The following is a 7,864-nucleotide window of genomic DNA, read 5'->3' as shown; positions in this document are numbered from 1 at the left end:
GCGCCCCGCCCCGCCCCGCCTCGTCCCGCTGCTGCGCACGGCCCGCGGGCGCGCAAGGCAGCCTGGGACTTGTAGTCCCGCGGTCACACGGCCGGAGCGGGCGGGAAGCTCGCGCTCGGCGCACCTGCATCCCAAGGCCCGCAGTACCTGTCCGGGACGCCCTTCCGGGAGGGACGCGAGGAACCCGCCACAGACGGCGGGCGGCCCAGCAGCGGCCACGACCTTGCGAAACTGGCCGTCGCCCGAAAGAGGAAGCGCGAGGAAGGACGGGACCGAGCCAGCCGCAACCACGTGGGCCCAAGGCCAGGGTGCTGAGCAAAATACGCCGGAGGAAGACGCAGACCGCACGATTTCACCTGTGCGTGGAGGTCTTCAATGTGAGGAGAAAGTGGACCTTAGCAGAGGGCAGGTGGGGCGACGGGAGGTCGGGGCCTGCAGAGGCCCGCGAAGCAGGTGCAGCGGGGGGAGCGGGACCTGCTGGGCAGCGACCCTGCCGACCGCTGCGTCAGACACCTGGAATTGATGTGACACCACGTGTCGACTACACATGCACGGAAGGAAAGAAGGTTCTAGCTCTGTTTCTGCAAGGTCCAAATCAAAGCAGATAGCCCCCGCCGTCCTTCTGCCTGTTCTTACACAGACTCGTGAAAGCGGGAAAGCTTAGCTTTCTGGGAGGGACAGGGCACCACAGGAGTCTGCCAACTTCAGACACGCAGGAAGAGTGAGCTCCCACCCGCCCAGCCAGCCAGCCACACACGGGCCCTGCCTCTGCTGCCCCTCGGACACCCCCTCCCCGTGGCCATCAGCCGTCCCTCCGGTGGCCACGCGAGGGTGCCCCCACCTTCGTGTCCTGGTGCTCTTTGAGCACCAAACACGCGGTGTGGAGGGTGGGCTCTGGAGCCAGGTGGATGGGATTTGTCTCCGAGCTCTGCCACGCACCACAGCTGTGACCTTGGGCAGGTTATTTGACCTCTCTGAGCCTCAGCCTCTTCATCCGTGGAATGGGGATCATACCACTCATGCCATTGTTCTCGTGAGGCTTCCAGGAGCAGTGCTCATGAACGTGCTCGGCGGCACTCGGTCCTTACCAGTCCCGTACAGTTAACACAGTTACCCTCCTCAGCCGGCAGCTTCTGAGAGGGGCGATCCAGCGGTGGACCAGCCCCCACCCAGGGGAGGCCTGAGAGCGCCTGCAGGAGTGGGGTGGGTCTCTCTCCTGCAGGAGAGAGGGAACTGAGGTCGATTTGGGCCTCGCCCTGTGGGTGACAGGGGCAGTGACTAATGGGCTTGCAGGGTGAGGCAGCCAGGGTGGGATATGACCGGGAAATCCCGTGGAAAGGGGAACAGCTGGGAGCACTGGATACGTGTAGCCAAAGCTCTGTGCCAGATGCGCACAGGAGGCCAGGGAGGAGCAGGGGACAGCCCACTGTCCTCAGCTCTGTCAGCCAGTTGTTCAAAAGTGGGGGTGGCTGAGGCCTGTGGTCCCAGAGGACAGAACTGAGCCCGGGTCCACCTTGCAGAGACCGAGATCTGCTAAGTGTCAGGAAGGCACAGGCCTGAGCCCCCAGCCTGGGCAGACGGGACTGGACAAAGGACCACTACCGTCCCTGTCCCTCCGTGGCTGATGTCTGTGCTTCTCGACAGACAAGCTGGGGCCGCAGCCTGACCCTCCTGCACCGGAGCTGGCTCTCTGTCCCCCGCCACCCCTGGCAGAGGAGGAGGCTGCCTCTGCCACCGTCTTCCTTGGGCCGGGGCCACACCCCACATCCTATCCAACACGTTAAAATGCCCCAAATCCTACGGTAAACATTGCTCTAAAAATGTTTGAAGGCATTTCTAGAATTATGATCCTGATATTATCTGACTGTGAGGAATTCATTTTAATTTGTTTGGCCGACAGTTTCTTGGCAATCATCATGTCTGTGTGGGCACCCTGGCCGAGTGAGAGAAACCCAGCCTACGCATTGTTTTCAAAGGGACTGACATTTCTTTTTAAAGTTTATTTATTTTTAAGTGACCTGTACGCCCAACGTGGGGCTCAAACTCACGACCCCAAGGTCAAGAGTCGCACGCTCTGCTGACTGAGCCAGGCGGGCGCCCCGAAAAGGAGTGACGTTTTTATGATTACTATGACATTGACATAATGTTACACTTGACATCTCATTAAATGCGTATTAATGTAGATTTTGCTTTTTCTCAGGCTTTGGAGCCCGAGTATATCTGTCTTACAGACACCTCGTCGGCCCCTTGAGAGCTGGCAGAGCCAGGGCGCTGGGCCTACAGAAGCTAAGGAACAGACTGCCCTGGCCAGGCCCAGAATGTGGCCCTCTGAGGAGGCTGCTCAGCCGCAGGCCCTGAGACCCCAGTGAGCCGGACAAAGTGGCCACAACCTGTCATCCAAGTCCCTGTCCCCCAGCCCCGCCAAGTAGAAGGGGCCTGAGCCTCCAGGACAGACCCCGCCCCCGTCCCGACCCCCCAGACCTCTCCCAGGCCCCCAGCCCTGCCCACTCCCTCAAGGCCAGTCCAGGCCGCTGGCTTTCCAGGAACAAACCCTGCATTGTGTCATGCCTGGGTCCCGAGGGCCATGCCCTCAAGGGGCTACAGGATGGCGCTTTATCTCGTCCCATGCCGCCCCTCCCCCACCCTCCGTTGGACAAGTTTAGTCGATTATGTAAAATGCTGAACAAATGCAGCTTCAGTTCCTTTCCAGCCAGACCCCCAGCTCAGGGCCTTCCTACACCGGAACTCTGCTGGCTCCTGCGTCCTCTCTCGTGGCCCTTCCTCCATGGCTCATGGACACCCTGCTGGTCCCCGAGTCTCCGAGCTGAATGTCCGCGTCCCGTGGTCAGGGGCCAGTTTTACGCAGCCTGTGTACCACCGCCCCCCGTGTCTAGGACAGGCCTGCTTGGGGCTACAGGGTCTGCCCCCTCTAGCCTCTTGGAGCCCAGTGACCAGAAGGAAGTGGCCAACCCGGGAGGAAGTGGCTACTGTTTACCCGAAAGGGGAAATTTGGGCAGTGAGCTTGCTCCCCACGTGGCCAGCCTCCGGGCAAGCCCCAGGGACACAGAGCCAGTGACTCATCCTGGGCCAGTTTCCCCCAAGAGGGATGGGGTGAGAGGCCCGGCCACGCACAGCCTCTACCCGTCTCAGACCCCAGGGGGACGAGCTCGCCGGGTCGCCATCCTGACGAAGGAGGACCCCGCAGTCGAGCGGGGACTCCAGAGAGGAGGCACCTCACCACCTGCTGTGCCGCGTGTCCTCACACGTCTGTGCCCTCTCTGGGCTGCCGTTTCCCGCCTGTACGGCAAGGGGATGGGCGGCCAGGTGAGGCCCAGCTGTAAGGCCTGTGGGCCTTCTTCCTGCAGCTCCTGGGGTCAGTGGAGACTCCTCTTTCCAGCCTCTTCAGTCTTTCAAGCATTACAGGCAACCGATCCCTCCCTTCGGGACTCTCTTCCATCCTGGGCTCTATGGTCAGTGCAAGCATTCCCCCTGGGGGGGGTCACACGTCTGTGTCTTCCCTGGGTCCTGCTGGGAGGCGGCCCTAACCACAGCCTGCCCCCCCGCCCCCTGGCCAGATGGCACGATGGAGCCCTCCTGTGCGTGAGGCAGAGAGCACAGGATCCGGAGGTCAGGGACACGGGGATCTTGGGAGGGCCTTGCTAACCCCAGAGCACGTGAGGAGGAAGTTGGCCTGGACGGAAGGGGGTTGGAGTTCAGGGTGCGGTGCCGGAGAGGGAATGGGGAGCCAGGCTGACGTCAGAGCCGAGGCTGCGATGCCCAGTGAGCCGCCCCACGGGGAGGCCCCACCACCAGCTGCAGGGGAGGGCCCTCGACGCGCATGTCCACACAGCCCTGCACCTCGCCTCCTGCCCTGACAGGGTCGTGGGAGGGGGCCAAAGGAAGAGAGGGGCTGTGTGACTCTGGGCTCTGTGCCGCTGAGTCTCAGGAGGGCCTAGGCCTGCCCCCCGCTGCAGGAAGCGGCCTGGGCGGGCGAGGAAGCTGCAGAGACAGGAGCACCCCACCCCACCCCCACCCCCACAGGCCCTCACGGCCTGGATTTGCAGACTGGCTTCCAGAAAGCCTCATTTCCCTACCAAATGTGCAGGCAAATCTCCACACCTTGTGGTTGCCTTTCCTAGAGGGAGGTCACTTGAGGTGACCTCCCAGCCCCGGGGTCCAGGGCTCCAGGGTTTGGACAGGCAGAGGCTGCCCCAGGGAACTAATGGAGGACAGAGGATGGGCAGGGCTGGGTGCCAGGCAGGTGAGGCCTGCACAGGAGTTTGGGGGAGCCCCAGGGCCCAGGGAGCGGGTGAGGCCTGGGCCCCGGGGCAGGCAGCCGGACACTGGGCCCAGTACACCAGCCCACCTGCCTCAAAAGGAGCCTAAGAGGTGCTGATGCAGGCCGAGCAATGAGGGGAGCAGAGCTGGAGGGGGGGAAGACCCCCCGAAGGAGGGGTCAGGATGTGAGGACACTCAGCAAGAGAACTCCTTTGCTCCCCTCCTTTGCTCCTTTTGAGACCCCCTCACCCAGCCAGGATGCTGCCCCAACTCTGCCATTAGCGCAGCCCCTCTCCACGCGGTTGAAACACCCCCAGCTCCCAGACGGGCCTCACAGGGGAGCTGCCCAGGGGCAGGAACCTGAGGGCAGGGGGCCCGGAGAGGGGAGCCCTCAAGGCAGGTGGGCTGCTGTACTGGGCACAGTGCCCGGCTGAGAAACAGCACGGGGAACGGGAAGGACCCAGGGCCTCTGCAGCTGCCCCGGGGCCCAGGCCTCACCCGCTCCCTGGGCCCTGGGGCTCCCCCGAACTCCTGTGCAGGCCTCAACTGCCTGGCACCCAGCCCTGGCCCCATATGGAGTCTGTTTTGGAGTTTCTTTTGTATTTTGAAGTTTGAATATATGGCTAAATAGCTACTAAGTTTGATTCGGTGCGTTTGGAAGCTAGGTACAGAATTTGCGTGGTCTGAGGCGGGCCGGGCCTTTTCCAGTCCTGAGTCTGGTTCCCTTCTCTGCGGTGGGGACAAACGGGCGCAGTCACACCACTGTACCTGGGACAAGGATGAAAGGAAATGGGGTGTATTTGAAGTGCCCGGTGCATCATCGCGGACCTGCCGTGGTCGGCTCCATGCTCCTAGCTGTGGGGGGTGGAGGGCACCCTGGGGCCTCCGTGCAGGCGGTCGGGTGTGCCAGGCCCGGGGCAGCCATCTGGCCTCCGAGAAGCTGTAGAACAGGGTTCTTAACATACAGTCTTTGACCCGGATCTTTCCAGTGCGCCGGAAACTGACCTCTCCATGGCTGCCCGTCCTTCGGGCCTCACGAGCATATGGCCTGCAACGCTGCGGGTTTTCACTTTTGCCTGGATTCAGAACTAGTCACTGCTGAGGCCAGATAATCTATGGAGAAGTTCACTTCTTGACACTAAGACTGAGAGGTGGCGGACGGGGAGGCCCGCTGGTCTGATAGGTGGTTTCCCTTTCCTCCGCGGTGCTCAGGAGCCCACAGGCCCCACGCACGGGTGCTCCGTGGCGCAGGTGGGGCTGGCGGTGTTTTTAAGACCATGACAGGTCCAAGACACTCTTTGGAGACCCCATTTCACTTCATATCGAATATATATAATTCTGAAATGACAGTCCCATTTTACATTATTAAAAAATGTGTGCATATATATACACTTTTTTGCTTTGAACTTTTGGGAAAATATTATTTTTATGATTTTGCTTTGGAATGATTTGGCTTTGAGAATTCATTTAATTGGCGGTTGGTGATAATTTCTTGGCAGTTTTCCTGCGACCCTCGGGGGTCCTGGGGGTGGGGAACCATCTGACCTCCAAACCGTTTTCAGATGTGATGAATCTTTTATGAATGCTCAGTAAAGTTGATGCAATATTCCATTGTATAGACATTTGCGTACGCACTCTTTCATAGTGATTTTATAGTTTTCTCTTTTTGGATTTTGGAGCCAACACTCATGTGAGTTGGGGGGTGTTTCCTTGCTCGGGTCCAACCCATTTTTACAGGCCCTCATCGAGTTCCCAGGACCTGGCCATTGTCCTGTGGCTACAACAGACCTGTGTGCATGGGGTGGGGGGGTGGGGGCCCTGAGGGCATCTCCCGGGAGCCCCCCTCCACCCCAGCAGCTATGCAGAAACAAACTTGCTCAGCAGCACTGAGGGGCCGAGACAATCATAGTGAAACTGGTGACCTCTCCTGACCAGTGTCAGCCCCTCCCCTGGTTTTTCGTGCAAACGGGAGGCCCCAAAATGACTGAGCTTGAAAATATTGCCCATCCATCTAACTACTCCTCCAATATTTACTGAGCGCAAATGGATACAACCCCGAAAGAAGGCAATTTGGCAACATCTATCAAAACCACAGATGCAAGCACCCTTTGAGTGCAGGGGTCCCACTTGGGGGACCACTGTGGGTGTTCTCACGCTTGTGCATGGTCGAGTGCGTATTTCCACGTTGTTGGAAATAGGGGACCATTAGGAACGACTCAGGTGACCTCCCGCGGGGGGCTGGTCACAAAGTCAATGGTGCAGCCACGGCGGGAATGTACCTTTGCCACGGCCCGCACGGCGCCCTGGGCGTCCTCCTACGGGCAGAGCTCCAGGATGGATTGTTTTATAAAGCGAAACACTGTACAAGTACAGTATAGTATTCCGCCCTTGGAATAATTACCTAAATAAGTAAATAATTTAAGTTAAATTAAATGTGCCTGTTGAGCCTCTAATGGTACCAAGCCCTGTCCTAGGCACAGGACCGAGTAGAGATTGAAGCAGACGACTTGAGAGAAAAGAAGTCGGCTTGCTCGTTCTCCAGGGAGCAAACCCACGCCCATAACAGAACGACCAAGGGTGTGAAAACATCATGTCCACAAACAACGACAAGCACTAGAATTCGCTGAAGAGGCCATGTTGGCCTCCCGCTGCCACCGCATGGGTTCAGGAAAGGAGGCGCGGGGGGCTGGGGCCAGGTCCCCGGGCAGGGCGGCTGGACAGACCTCGGGGGTGGCCTCTAGGAGGGCAAGCCAGACTGGGCGCCCTCAGGCGGGACCCCCTGTGGAATGGCCCGCCGCCCGGAGTGGGTCACAGGAGGAGCATGACTTTGGGAGGAGAACCCAGCACGAGGAGGTGTCGATCCGACAGACGCACTTGGCTTTGGAAGACTCCCCAGCCGCTGGGGACCTGGAGTGGGGGCTGAGGTTTCTTGCAGCCGCCCAACCACCTGCATGGGCTTCTGATGCCCCAAACCCTGCCAGGGCGGTTTCTCCCCTCCGTTTGTATAGACGAGGGCACTGAGAGATGGTGAGGTTTAGGACCTACCGCAGAGCCAGCCAACGGGGGCCAGGGCGCCCGGGGGAGGGGAATTGAAGGGGCACGGCCACACCAGTGTCCCCCCAGATGACCACGGTGGGGACTGAGCAGCGGGGTGGGCGGCGCCGTTGGGGACCACCCACCCATAGGAGACCCTGGGCCTTGCCCACCCGTTCTCTGAGCTCAGACACAGACTCCGGGCTGTTTGCCCCACCGGGGATCCTCAGCCTGGCCCTCTAGCACAAAACGCCTTTGTCTTCCTATGCAAATGACCAGGTTCTGCCCAGGGAGAGTAGTGCCTAAAAGGGAGGTAGGGAGAGAATGCCTCATGGAAAATCATAAAAACACATTTCTTTGCATTTGAATATGTGTAGGACCTCAGTTTGGCAGCAGACCGACTCTGCATCGGATCCCAGCTTCCCCAGCTCCCCCTCTGGGGTCTGGTGATGCCCACGGACTTCTCGGAATTGCCCACAATAAAATACACGGCGGTCCGGTGGAGATCACTGGAATAGGGCTCTCAAAATACTAGTGTTGTAGGAATACGGTG

This window comes from Callorhinus ursinus, unplaced genomic scaffold, assembly GCF_003265705.2.
Source record: "Callorhinus ursinus isolate GAN/ISIS: 27379988/994484 unplaced genomic scaffold, GSC_fseal_2.0 scaffold45, whole genome shotgun sequence".
Taxonomy (NCBI): Eukaryota; Metazoa; Chordata; class Mammalia; order Carnivora; family Otariidae; genus Callorhinus; species Callorhinus ursinus.
Note: the sequence above shows the minus strand (reverse complement) of the source record.